Source organism: Leuciscus leuciscus (assembly GCF_965113295.1).
Source record: "Leuciscus leuciscus genome assembly, chromosome: 2".
Lineage (NCBI taxonomy): Eukaryota > Metazoa > Chordata > Actinopteri > Cypriniformes > Leuciscidae > Leuciscus > Leuciscus leuciscus.
The window spans coordinates 19,672,280-19,686,549 of record NC_138726.1 but is presented as its reverse complement, the minus strand read 5'-3'; the positions used below and the strand labels follow the sequence as shown (position 1 = coordinate 19,686,549).

The 14,270-nt window shown below is 41.0% G+C and overlaps 1 protein-coding gene and 1 long non-coding RNA gene across 2 annotated transcripts in view; one reads left to right on the top strand and one right to left on the bottom strand.

Annotated features, from left to right (window-relative positions):
• larp7 (La ribonucleoprotein 7, transcriptional regulator) overlaps positions 1-14,270 on the top strand; it is an 89,238-nt gene that overhangs the window by 66,939 nt on the left and 8,029 nt on the right. The gene's annotated exons all lie outside the window — the stretch shown is intronic.
• Positions 9,086-14,270, bottom strand: part of LOC309486319 — a 371,979-nt gene continuing 366,794 nt past the window's right edge. The window contains exon 6 of the long non-coding RNA XR_014201470.1: positions 9,086-9,456. This is a non-coding gene — a long non-coding RNA (uncharacterized lncRNA). The remainder of the gene's footprint in view (positions 9,457-14,270) is intronic.

The following is a 14,270-nucleotide window of genomic DNA, read 5'->3' as shown; positions in this document are numbered from 1 at the left end:
AACACCTCTAACCCCCCCCCCCCCCCCAGTACTCCAAGTCCAGATGGCTCGAAAAGCCCTCTCCAGCCCTCGCCACAATACGCACACACAAACATTCTTTGCATTTAATTTTTGCAAGTGATTCAAAAGTGTATATGATGTATTCCTGTATGCATGTATGATTAGCCCCTTACATTGACATAGTTATGATTTCCCTAGTTGTGTTAGTTGAACTCTAAGTGCTTATTTTAGAGAATAAGGATATATCTCTGTTTGTATCTTCCAGATATAGCAGTCTTGGTACCGAATTAAACCTCTCGGTGTGCCTAAGTTAAATATATGTAGTAGGTTATGATAAAATGTATTATACTGTGTTTACCATCATTTGGAGTAGAAATGACGAAGCCTAACACCATCAGAAACCAAACAAATTAGGCCGTCAAGCAGAGACAAAGAAACACTCTCCCGCTCAAAAATTGCTTAATTCGATTGGTCTGACCACCCAGGAAAGGAGTGGACTTCGAACTTTTTAAAGAAGGATGCACACGTTATCAGTTGCTTCTTGTTTGGTCTTGTCTTGTCTTCTCTCCTCTTCTCCAAGTTTATCCGCTCTCCGTTTTGTTTTATCTTTTACTTTTGCTTCTTTTTGTATTAATCGTATCTCCGGCTCCTTGCCTTGTTTTAGTCTTGTGTTCACTCATCTCTACCTACCAGAGAAATGGACTTTAAACTAAGTTACTGGCAACTCTTAAAAGTAAACCGTTTGAACTTCCCGCGAACTACACGATCTCCGCAAGAACCGAAAGAACGCGTCCAACTAACGGACACACCGAGAACGGACACTCACACACACGCATTCCTGCTCAGCAACAAAAGTTCAATGCAAGTATTATGTTTTTCAAGGTTTAAATGCATTAAGGTTATCTGCCCCTGCTTAAGGTGATTTTGATTGTCTCTGTTTGCTGCTCATAGAACAAAGCCTCTTAAATGTGTGATCTTAGCTACAAGCTTTATATTGTTGATTTAAGCCTACAAGTTAGTAATCTTATAAAACAAGAAAGTGTTCTTCATGGCCAGAGGAATTAGCCTAGAAATCTAGACGCACGCTAGCGGCAGCAAAATGTATTTTGCAGCCAGGGTAGTCTAGCAACTCTCCGTTGACTTTCGGAGCTGTAAAAACCTAAATTGGGTCAGCCAATCACATCGTGTTTAGAGGAGGCGGGGCGGGCTTAACATAATGACGACAGAGTTGCGATGGTTCCCTGCCACTTGAAAACAAAGAATGGCTGCTGCTGCTGGCGAACAGTCTTTCGAATCGGCTTTGGCCGCGACTCTGGAGGACTTGGAGTTAAGTTTTTCTTTGAGAAAAGAGCAAAGAAAAATTAAGTCATTCTTAAAAAAGGAAGATGTGTTCGCAGTTTTGCCGGCCAGATTCAAAAGTTGAATCTTTCAACTAACGTTAGTTCCGCTGTTGGCAAAACGCTCTGGTTGGTTGAAGCGCTGCCCTATTGCGTGCAGAGGGAATTTGAAAGACAGCCGTTTATCCCGCCCCTCGGACTGAGCTGTGTCTATGGAGAGTTGCCAGACCTAACATCTTGATGATGTAGGTCTGGCTTGCCAGGCTACAGAGGAATAGCCTTTCTTGAGAGTTTATAAGAAGAATAATCCTCCTTGAGAGTCGATGAGAAACTCGCATAATTCGTTTGGCGGATGAACGAATTATTCGATGTGACATTAATTTTGTAGGCATTCACAAATTTTATCTATAGCCCATCTGTATATTCACAATTGATTGTAATCGTTGTGGTTAATTATCTATATATATATACAGATACAAATATACGGGCTATTTATTCCCTTTTTGGGTGATTTAAAATGTGTAAGTAATATGGCTCATAACCAGTATGATTAATTATTAATGATTAATTATTAATTATACATTCCCCTCATTTGAGCTGATTTCGTTACAGAAGATATGATGAACTTGAGTGGTTTGTTTGACTCTGTTCTGGTTGAAGGTTTTCTCTCTCTCCATGAGCACATGGCTGACCACATGCAGATTGTGACCTGCCGGCCCTGATATTATTATCAAAGTAAAATAAAATAAATTAAATAAGTGATCAAAACTGCAGGAATGATCTGAAACTGGGAATAATCATAGCACTAGTGATTAACCTTTAGATTTGCTTGGACCAACACTCCATAGTGGGTCACAGCTGCTGCATGTTCAAGACCACACCGTGTGTGTCCCTCCAAAAGTTTAGTCAACATGCTGATGAAAATGATCATTACTGTAAGAATTCTTCTCTAGCTACACAGTTTACATGTAATTAAATTTATGTTTAATTGACAAGGAAACTGCTAATTTAGCCGACAACATTCAACAAGGACTACGCCTAAACTAGTGAAGGTGAAATTCAGCTGAGAAAAATTGAAAGTAAGGAAAGAGAAACCCTAAATGGGGTTAAAGGAAAAGTATTTTAGATCACTTTGCATACACAAAGGCTTCAAGTAAATGATGCTAACCACTAACTGTAGAAGTTATTATTTAGCTTAGCCTAAGCTGATGGGATGTTAGGCTAGCTTTGCCACCTAGGCTGGTTTGTTTATAATATGACGTCACAAGTTAGCACTTCCTGTGACAAGTTGTTGTCATGGGAACCAGTGCAAGTCAGAGCAATTCAACAGTCCATGAAGAATGTCTGCACATTTTAAACAAGTTATGCATGTTTAAACGAGAGTGTTTAAAATGTGGTGCCTATACTTTAAGTTTTTCTAAAACTTGATGTTACATTCAGTAAAATGCAACTATGGTTTGGCATTTGCTAATTTTACTCATGTAACTCTTTTTTTTTACTTTAAACAACTTTTTGTACTTGTTTAAAGAGTAAGGAAATAGATTTGCTGTAAGTCAAAGCTTGTCTAAGCATTCGTTGTTGCGTCTATCTCGTGCATGAATACTGACATTCCTTTCAGCGAGTGAAAAACAGTTTTGATCGCCAGGTAGCTATGCTTGTAGATGCAGCTAAAATTTAGATTAATTACATCAATCTAGCAATAATTTGTAAGGCCTTTACATTGTAGAAAGGGGAGCATCACCCAAGTCTACGTATGTATAACACTGTACTGAGATTTCTTCATCAGAAACAGATTAAGCAATACTGCAATTTGGATTTCTTCAAACCAAAGCAGAATAATAAATACCAGTACAGTTTACATGCCGCTGAGATGAGATTCCTTTGTCAAACAGACTTACGCTTTAATGCTGAAATTAGGATTTCTTTGCCAAAATCCGATTAAAATTATACCGATACCATTTGAACATATGCTAAGAGGTGTTAAGACTCTTTCACTTACAGTAGAGATGTCAATTCCAGCTATCATTTTATCTGCATTTAAACAAGCCATCAACTAGTGATCAAAATGCGTATCGCATGTTATGTCCCATTTGGATCGGAATGATCAAATGCACACTTTTAGGTTAACAGTAGTTTAAACGAAGGGTCGCTAGGTCATGTTAGCTTACCCAGCTCAGGTTGTTTGCTTACAATCTGGCGTCAGGGTGACATTTGCCCTATTTGGAGTTAGTGTTTCCTTTAACAAGTTATTGTCATAGAAACTAATGTGTAGCAGTGCCAATTCAATTAGCATGTAGCAAATGTATGTTTCAAAAGAGCCGTGCGTAGTCTGTTGGCATGTGAGGCTTACACGTCCATTCAAGATTTTCTTTAAATCAGTAAAATTCTAATTTTACTAATGCAGACTCTTGCTTCTCTTTGAGCACACATTTTCATCTACTTTAAAAGTTTTATGTCCTATGCTGACTAGGAACTTTGTAGCAGAGTCTTGCATTATGGTCATGCTGTGTGCCTTCTGGTTTTTGCAGTTCAGAGTCAATGGGGAGTCTTAGGAACCCTTTCTGAGGAGGCCTTGTGTGTTAAAGGCCATCTGCGTCAGGTCACGCGTTGTTGAGTGGGCATTGAGTGGGGGCAGGCCATATTGCCCAAATGGTGACTAACTGGTTTCGGAGGAAAAGGTTCTTGAAGCTGGTGTCTTCTTCCGTCCCAGGTTCGTTGCAAGCTCCGATGTAAGCTCGTTCTGAGTCTGGGGTAGTAGCACAGGGACTTTTAGGTCTGCCCTGCTTGGTGTCTGGGGCAGCGCTCAGTCTGCATTCAGACTCTAAGTCTGAGAATCCTATTATGATGGCTTGTTCCAGATGCTGGTATCGCCACAGCCAAAGCCAGAACGCGCCGCCACTCTGGGCTGGATGTGATCCAGAGCAGATAGAGGTTTGTCTTGGTGTGTCACACCGGTCGAAGACTACTGATGAAAATCAATGTCTCGTAGATTGGCAGGGACGTCGTGGTCTCCTGCAAGCTCTGGTGTGAATGCAGGGATGTTTCTGACCATTCGCTTGAGGTCTTTGAGTGTCATTTCATGTGCCGTTTCAGGGTTTGTCTGGATGCGTTTCAAGCCGGAAAAAATCCAGGTCGATGGTACTGAAGAGAGGGAAGGTAACAGACCAGTTCCACTTCTCCCTAGGAAGTACCCAAATCCCATCAGTCACAGAGAAGCCTGTGAAGAGCCTTGGGAAAACCTTTGACTGCTCTCTTAAGGATGCCGCTTCTATCAGGGCAACAAATGAACAACTGGAGAGCTGGCTGACGACAGTTGACAAGTCAGGCCTACCGGGGAAATTCAAAGCTTGGTTATACCAACATGGAATCCTACCTAGGATATTGTGGCCATTGTTGGTGTACGAATTTCCAATTTCCACCGTGGAAGGATTTGAGAGGAGGGTGAGCAATTACCTTCGACGGTGGTTGGGCTTGCCAAGAAGTCTGAGCAGCATCGCCCTCTACGGCAAGAAGAACAAGCTAACGCTACCAATCAACAGCCTCAGCGAGGAGTTCATGGTTACCAGAGCAAGGGAGGTGCTTCAGTACAGGGATTCCAAGGACCCAAGAGTATCTCAAGCTGGCATTGAGGTCAGGACTGGCAGAAAGTGGAGGGCACATGAGGCGGTGGACCAGGCAGAATCACGGCTGCGTCATAAGGAATTGGTGGGTCCTGTGGCTATTGGCCGTGCAGGACTGGGAAGCACCCCAATGACCCATTATAACAAACTGAAGGGTAAGGAAAGGCGGGACCTGGTTCAAAAAGAAGTGAGAGCTGGGATCGAGGATCAGCGTGCAAGTCAGATGGTGGGATTGAGGCAACAGGGCGCATGGACCAGATGGGAAGATGCCATGGAGAGAAAGATTTCATGGGCAGAGCTGTGGAGGACTGAGCCCTATCGCATCAAATTTCTCATTCAGTCTGTCTATGACACCTTGCCCAGTCCATCCAATCTCTTTTGTTGGGGCAAGGTGGAGACTCCGGCATGTACCTTGTGCCAGGGAAGAGGATCGCTGGAACACATCCTCAGCAGCTGTCCTAAAGCACTTGGGGAAGGCCGCTACCGCTGGCGCCATGACCAGGTGCTGAAGGTGGTTGCTGAGTCCATCACTACTGCCATCAATCAGAGCAAGCGTTTACAACCACCAAGGCGCAAAATTTCATTCTTAAGAGCAGGAGAACCCCTGCCTTCCCGACCAACAGTTCAGACAGGCCTGCTGGGAACAGCGAATGACTGGCAGCTAAGGGTGGACCTGGGAAAGCAACTCAAGTTCCCCCGAGACATAGTGGAGACCAGCCTTAGACCCGACATGGTTCTGCTTTCAGTAACATCGAAGCAGGTTATTTTAATGGAGCTGACAGTGCCCTGGGAGGAGAGGATGGAGGAAGCGAGTGAAAGGAAAAGGGAGAAATATGCGGAGCTGGTGGAGGAGTGTCGGAGACGGGGGTGGCGTGCACAGTGCTTGCCCATCGAGGTTGGGGGGAGGGGCTTTGCAGGAAGGTCACTCTGCAGGGCCTACAGCCTCCTGGGAATCACAGGAGCATGCAAAAGAAGAGCCATCAGTGCAGCGTCAGAGGCTGCAGAAAAAGCCTCACGATGGCTGTGGATCAGGAGGGACAAACAGTGGGCGAACGCTTCTTGGACACAGGCCGGGAACTGATCACTCCCGGTCGGGTCGCCTGGGTGAGGGGGTCTGAAGTTGAAAGACCCGAAAACCCCTATGACCCCAGGTACTATCACTGATGATGTGTCCAAGAGTGCATCACAAGGTGTATGTAACAATCACGTCTGAATTAATCATTTTACTCCTGCGGCTGCAGAGGCTCTAAGGAAACTGGCTGGTGAAGTGTTAAGCTATTCCCCCCTTTGTGCAGGGCTGAGGAAGCTTACGCTGCTGATGTGAAGTTCAGCAGGGTACATCTTTCTTGTGGGGTCCATTTGCTGTTGGACTGTTTCAGTTCTTCTTTGGACCACACTGAGTTTGTCTATAATGTTACAGCATTGCTGAGTCAGTGTTCGGACTTCAGCTCTGGCTGCACGCCGATGGCTTTAGCGTCTCTCTCTTTGAGTTCAACCAGTTCTTTAAGGGTGCTTTCACACCAGCACTTTTGGTGCGCACCCGGGTTCGAATGACGTCAGAGTTCGGTTCGTTTGGATGATGTGAACGCTGTTTTCCGAACTCGGGTGCGCACCCGCGAACCGTACTCGAGTCCGCTTAAAAAGGTGGTCTGGGGTACGGTTCATGTGAACTCGGGTACGGTTCGCTGCTGATATGAACGCAATCGTACCAAATCGCGGAAGTGAACCGCTATTGATGACGTATAATCTGGTGCGTGCCTGCGTGCGTTTGTGTTTAACAACTGTAAAAGGGTCTATATACACTTACCTTGACGAAAAGCGGGATTGACGCACTGCAAGCAGAGAGATGATTTCTGCTTGCCTCCACAAAAATTGTCTTCGGCGGGCGGGCGGACATCCCGCTGTCTTTGGAACGGTTTTAATAATTTTGCGGCAGACAGACGCAAGTGTATCTTTTGTATCCTGTATCTTTTCTTTGAAAACAAAACCAAAGGTTCAAAAAAAGAAGAACAAATGTGAAGCGAGCAATTCTATCCATTTTGACGCCTTTTCATAGCGGTTACCAAGCAACACGAGTACGCGCCAGCTGCAGCTTGATGACGTAAGCGTACCACGGTTCGGATACAAATAATATAATGTGAACACAGTCCATCGGGGGCAGGGGGAGGGGGGAGCAATCGAACTCGGGTTCGGAACAGGCAATCGAACCAAGTGTGAAAGCACCCTAAGTGAAACAGTTCTTTACCCGTCTGTTGGCAGGTGCTCAGCAGCTGTCAGAGCCCCCTGAAGACTGGTGATCTCTTTCAGTTGCTCCTCTTTGTCAGGGTCTTTGCATCTGTCCTGTGCCTTCTGACACTGAGCAGGGTTCGTTCTCTGTGGAATTCTGTGGCTGGCAGCGTTAGTTCATTTACCTCCTGTTCGAGGCCTGCCGGAGCATGGCTAAGGAGAAGATGATGGTGGTCAGCTCTTGGTGGCTGCTCAGGCTGGGTGTCAGACGTCCGCTTTCGTTGTCGTCTAACTGTTCCTTTTTCTGCCGTGGCAGGTCGTTTCCTGCTTCAGGCTGAAGGATGTCCATGACACTGCTCTGCCGTGTCTCCAGGTGGTCCTGGTGGGTGGCAGGGCTGGATGTCTGAGGCCCACTGGCACACTTGTGGGAACACGAGAGAGAAATGGCAAAGGCAAATGCAAGTTTCTACAGAGGTGGTAAGCTATCTGTGTTGGAGAACGGCTTTGTGGGCCATGTAAGGTGTGAATAGCTGATGTGGAGCAGCTAAGATTTAGTGTTGGTGAGCACACAACAAAAAGGTTTTGAGTATCTTAGTTGACGTGCTTTAAGCAGCGTCGACTGATGACTGGGCTTTTACATGTCATCAAACTATTACTCAAAATACTGATGGTTCTTTTCACTTGTTGTACTACAAGAGAAACAAATAGAGCAAAACCAAAATAAAACAATAAGATGAAATCAGAAAGGAAAAGGGAGGAAGGAGTGTTTTACCTATTTAAGTTTAGCTAGGAGACAGGTAAACAGGTGTCACTAATGGGTTATGCTGCGGTTAGACTAAGCTAGCAGGGACACATCAAACTTCTCAAGGTCAAAAGAAGAACCAATGGGAAGTGTTTCCAGTTCTATCTGGTGCCTACAGTGCTTTAACTTTAACCGTACTTAGCTTGGTGCTAAGGAGTGAGGAGGGGTAAAGCACAGACAGGAATTAGGATACTAATTACCTGTGTAGCTAGTTACGGAAACAACAGTTGGTAGAACTACTGTAATCCTATAGAGAGAGGGGAGATGTTGATAGTAAATATCTAAGATTAGGTCAAAGTAAAGGTAGAATGTCCTTATAGCTCTAGAAAACTAAAAGGAAAGGGGAACACCAATTGATTGAATTAAATTTCAAATTTAATTAAACTCAATTTAGCTGAATAGGAAAATTCAGGCTGAAACAAAAGTAAATAAAATCAAATAAAATCAAAAAGAGTAAACGTGGAATGTCCTCATAGCTCTGGTAACTAAAAGGGAAACTGAATAAGCAAATTGATTTAATTAAATTCCAAATGTAATTAAATTCAACTTAACTGAATAGGAATATTCAGGCTCAACAGGTGTAAATACACGAAAAAAAAATAGCGGTAGACTTAAGTCGAAATAAAAGAAACACAAATAAAAACCAAAGTATCTGGGTTTCAACTGAAAGTGAAACCAAGAGAGAGAGAGAGAGAGGAGTGGTTTAAACAGTGATGAGTGCCTGTGAGACATGCTTCGTGAAGGTCTAGAACCAGTGTGAATAATTTTTCTCAAATCAGTGATTCGGAGCGTGTATCAAACTGCTAAAGTCACGTGATTTCAGTAAACGGGGTTTCTTTATGTGTCATAGCTGTATCGAATTTTTTTTAAATTTCAATGGTTCGTTGCTACGTCTCATGAACCAGTGTGTATCTGATTTGTATGTGATCTCGTATCAGATTATACACATTTAATGACGCATTTGATAAAGGGAAGAGGCGTATTTAATAGTCTCTTATTGGTCTGGTTGACCAAGCTTTCATAAAACGAGCCCTACAGGTTACTAAGATATCGTGCCTTGAAAGACACCTCATATTAAAAGGGGGGGGGGGGATGTTTCCTTTCAGGCCTATGGCTTTGAAGGCTTTGAAGCCTATTTGTTAAATGTAACAAATAGTTATGTGTCTGATTGTCGTTACACCCTTGTACCAAATCAAAAAACTAAAATAACGCCTCTAACTAACTCCCTACACTACCCATGTTATAATGATCTATCTAATTTTACCCCAACAATAAAATACACAGTGTGACTACCTTCCTTTCTATTCAAAAACAGTGTCAAAATCGTTAAAACCAATAAAGGTAAAGTAAAAAATAAAAATAACATCCTTACTCCTTTACCAGGACTTCTTACAGGAAGTCATGTCTGAGGAAAGGCACAACAGAACAGCAAAAGGAAAACAACAACAGCCACATCTATTATTATTCCCACCTTAATGAACCATTATTTCCAGGAACCAAATACAGAGTCAAACCAGCATCCAATGTTTCTGTCTCTCCCTGCATTTTCAGCAACCTCTTGTCTTAGTTCCTTCAGCTTCTTCATGGCTCTAGTAAAAGCCAAATCAGGGGCTGTATTATTTGGAATAAATGTACAACAGTCAGTTCCAAACATCACACATACTCCTCCTTTTTCTGCCAGAAGCCAATCCAGAGCTTGCCTGTTTTGCCATGTCATCTTGCTGGTATATTTTAGCTGATGGCCTGAGGACTCAAGTGCTTGATCTGTTTAGTTAATAAATCTCTGCTGGTTATAATAAATGTAGTTAATCCATTCTTGATTCTTATTTGGTAATATCCATACAAATATGGATTCCAAACCTGCTGCTACCTTATCTCTGGCTTTAAATTCATGGGGTATCCCTCTTGGTTGTCCAATGGAGTCTATCTTTACTTTAGGGTCTGGGGCATATGCTCTTTTAACTCAGTGTTTTTGTTTGTTAATGCTCTCTAGTTTTTGTTGTTGTTTTTTTGTTTGTTTTTTGTTTCATTGAGATCCCAGTCTATAATTCCTACTTCCAGTCAGTCTTACTCTGACACAGAGTCCTTTCCAATCTACTAAGGTGGCTCTCAGTCTTCTACCTCCACACAACCAAAAGTAGTCAGCTATTGCTTCATTTTGATTTTCAAAGGGTTCTATTAAAGGAAAAGTCAATGTACCGTTCTTACAATTGTCTTTAACAGTCGTTATGGTCATGTTGTTGTTTACTGTTGCCGTGGCATATATAATGCTGAAAGATTTATACACATTTGGGTTATAATACATTTCTCGATCTATATGCCATATTATGGAACACTTGCCTTGAGAGAAAAAAAAAAAAAAAAAAAAAAAAATATATATATATATATATATATATATATAAAACCTCTATCACTGTCACCTCTCTCCCTCCTTATTTCTTTATCTCAATACAAATGTATTTAGTTTAGTGGTGGGCCGTTATCGGCGTTAACGTGCTGCGTTAACGCGAGACTCTTATCGCGCGATAAAAAAAATATCGCCGTTAATCTATTCTCCAAGTTGGGTTGGGAGATGATGACGCAATCTACCCGCGGCCGCGAGGTACACCCGGCTGCAACGCATATTCGTCGTCATCTTAAGTAAACACGGCTGAAAGTGAAAGCTGGTGAAAAAGATCGGTGCAAAATCCATTATTTGGACTTGGTTCGGGTTTAAGCCGTCAGACGAGCAGCAGCAAACTATATACAGAGTGTGTGGGGTAACAGTTCGGTAAGTTAACACACGACTAATCCGTTCGACCACCTCAAATTCAAAACGAAACATGATATCACTGAATACCAGCGCGCGCGTATTATTCCCATTCCAATATATCTTAGTGCAGGGCCGGATCTACCATATGGGCAATCTGGGCACGTGCCCAGGGGCACGTGTTTAAAAGCAGGGGCACCATTGTTTAAAAGCAATTGTTAAAATTGCTTTTAAACAATTCATGTGCGACAAGACAAAAGTCTGACTGTGACACACACACACACAGACACAGAAAGACGCGCGCGCGCCTGTATCGTGCGCACAGACAGCACGCCAGAATACAGTTATCTTTCGTGCTTGAACTTACAATAACACACACAATTATGCCAAAATGTCCGTTTTGTCGAGTATCTTCATAACATAAGAGCTGTCTTATGATGAACGTCAAGAGTTGTGAAAGAATGAGGCGCGTGCGAGAGCCGCGTCTCCGTCAGCTGGTCTTAAAGAGACAGCAGCCAATAAAGCTTTCTGTCAGTAAAGTTAATCAAAGAACAAAAAGAACAGAGAAAATGACTCACTGCTGTTGACTAAAGTTTATTTTTTTATTTTTTTTGCTATAATAAGGATTAGTCTATATTTAATTTATAATTTATGCAGTGCAGTTTGACAATTTCGGTATATGTCCTAGGTCTACCTGTTTGACAGGCACAGGTAAATATGACATTTATTTTTAACTCTTGTATTATTGAGACAAATAACAATATTGAATTTATTTTAATTTGAAAACACAGTGCATTTAGTTGTTGTTTCTAGTTTGAGTTGAGAAATGGGCTACAAATTTCAGCATTATCACTAATCTGTGTGTGCATTTTACTTGAGAAATAAGCAAGTTAACTCATGAAACCATTTGTTTACTATATCGCAATCGCATATCGCAATATTGACCTCAATAATCACAATATGACATTTTCCCCAAATCGTGCAGCCATACTTTTCAGAAAAATGTATTTCGTATCATTGTCTTGTGAACTAGTCATTCAGCTTTTGATAAATAGTGATTGGCATGTTAAATCCCACACCTGGTGTGTGTTCCTTTGGAGGGTGTGGTTGTCAGGTAGGGGAGGGGGCCCATGAGCTTCAGTGCCCAGGGGCCCCTGGGGGTACTAATCCAGCCTTGCTTAGTGGTGTAGCACATCATCTCGATTTTAAGAATCATTGTTGTGTTTCTTTTTAACTGAAAAGACATCAGTTAGACAATATTCTAATTTTAAATTTGGGGTTTCATAAGCTCCAAGCCATAATAAACATTAGACCTACTTAAGTCTCTGCAGCTAGTGTACTGAAATTTTATTTATCTGCAAAATTATGTTGTATACTTACAGTTTTGCACAATATATGTTCTCAAAACTACATACACCCTTTAAAAAAAATATACATTTAGCAGTTGTTTAGCATGGGTCTGTGTAATCTGTTCTGAAATGGTTTTATTATAATATACTGTAAATCGTTATCGCAAGAGGCTGCAATGTATATCACAATATAGATTTTAGGCCATATCGCCCATCCCTAATTGATAGCCTATAGTAGTTGATAATAACATAGGCCTACCTAATGTTGCCTACGGACGGTAACAGTACAGTAGTAACCTTTTACAGTCTATGAGTAGAACAGCTTTCTCAAGCAGTTTATGATGCATTTTGGAAACAGGAGATGAGCCCCTGGTCTAATGCGCCACCTGGCTTGAGAAACCCGTTCTCAAAGACTTACTTTTATAGTCATTATTTGGGTAGCACACATATTCTGAATGCCTTCGGCAGAATTCAAATGAGCCATTTTAATCTAGATTAATCTAGATTAATTTCAAAATTAATCTAGATTAATCTAGATTAATTTCAAAATTAATCTAGATTAATCTAGATTAAAAAAATTAATCTATGCCCACCTCTAATTTAGTCTGTTACTATGTTCATTCACACACCCGGGATTTCATTCACACATACACTTTTACTCTTTTTTTTTTTTTTTTTTTTTTCTTGTAACAAATGGAGAGACAAAGTTAATTTATTCAGTTTTTGTTCAGTATGGGCTGTTTTTCCCGATCTGGATCACAGCGTTTGCTATCTGGAAAGTGTCGGCAAGCCCAGTATCTGGGAGTATTTTTTATTTTATGAACTCTATATTTTCTTAAATTCTTTGTATTAATTTGTTTTTCATTGTCCATTGAACTTCATCAATCTTATCTTTACATTTTTAATAAATTTTTCTTAAATACAATTTTATGTTCTATTTCGGAATAAATCGAGCACTTCTTGCTTTATTTTTATCGCACTTCTTGCTTATTTATCTAACTGACGCACTTCTTGCGTTTAAGCACTTCTTGCTTTTTATCTAACTGATGCACTTGCTTATTTTTTTATCTAACGGACGCACTTCTTGCGTTTAAGCACTTCTTGCTTTATTGTACTTACGCATACGCTCCTTCTTGAGACCTGAAAATTACCCCCTTTTGATTCCTTATCAATTTTAGGTTATTTTTGGTGGTGTCTTTTATTCCGTCTTTTGAGTCCGTTACCAACCAGGCGTTAGCTTACCAGGAGCCACACAAAACAAATATAAGCAAAAAGCTGCTTGCCTTATTTTATGGCACGCCTGGTCACCCCTCGACCTCTATCGGCTTCTGGCTGAAGCTCGCCAATTATGTTGTTGCAAATTCAAAGTTCTCAGATCAGGTCTCAAATAAATCTCTCAAGAGTCAAAGTTCCAGGTCTCAGAAGAATTAACTTTATTGACAAGCAACAAATTGAGATGCCAGTTGGCTATCTGACTTGCAATAGTCGATGATACGAATTATCACAATAATTATTTTATATTAGTTGATATCGATAATTATCACGATAAATGTCATCTTTATTTCTTTCAAGTTTAAAGGCAGATTTTTGCTCCTAATTGAAAGTTGTAGAAACCAGAGCGTTAATTGTGGCTTTAAACTACTCTTTATTGTCTGAACATATCATGACAAACACTTGCCAAACAGGTGAACATATCATGACAAACACTTGCCACACAGGTGAACATTTCACAAATCTGAGGTAGAACATTCAAACATTTGTCATTTTTCCTTAACAAAATAAATATTTTTATAGAAAAATGTATTTCTTAGTTTCTGCATGTGCTAATGGGGGATATTGTTTCAAGTCTTGAAACAGGTTTGTGTTGCCTTACTTTGATGGCACGTATCTTCAGCACAGTTTGCATTGTTGGCTGCAATATTAATATTACATATTTTGTCTCGAAACGCATATTTGACAGTGAGTTGACAGTAGTATTAGCTTGAGTTAGGATGCAGATTTACCATGTTAAATTTATGTTCATTAACAAAAACAGTAACATCTGTTAAAATAAAATTTAACAACCTCATTTTTATTTGGTAAAATGTAATATTCTGACTGTTTGAGTTTTAATAAAATTAACCATTGGTCATCCAGTATCATGCATTTAGATCAAAATGTAACTTTGTTTTCTATAGTATTTGTATG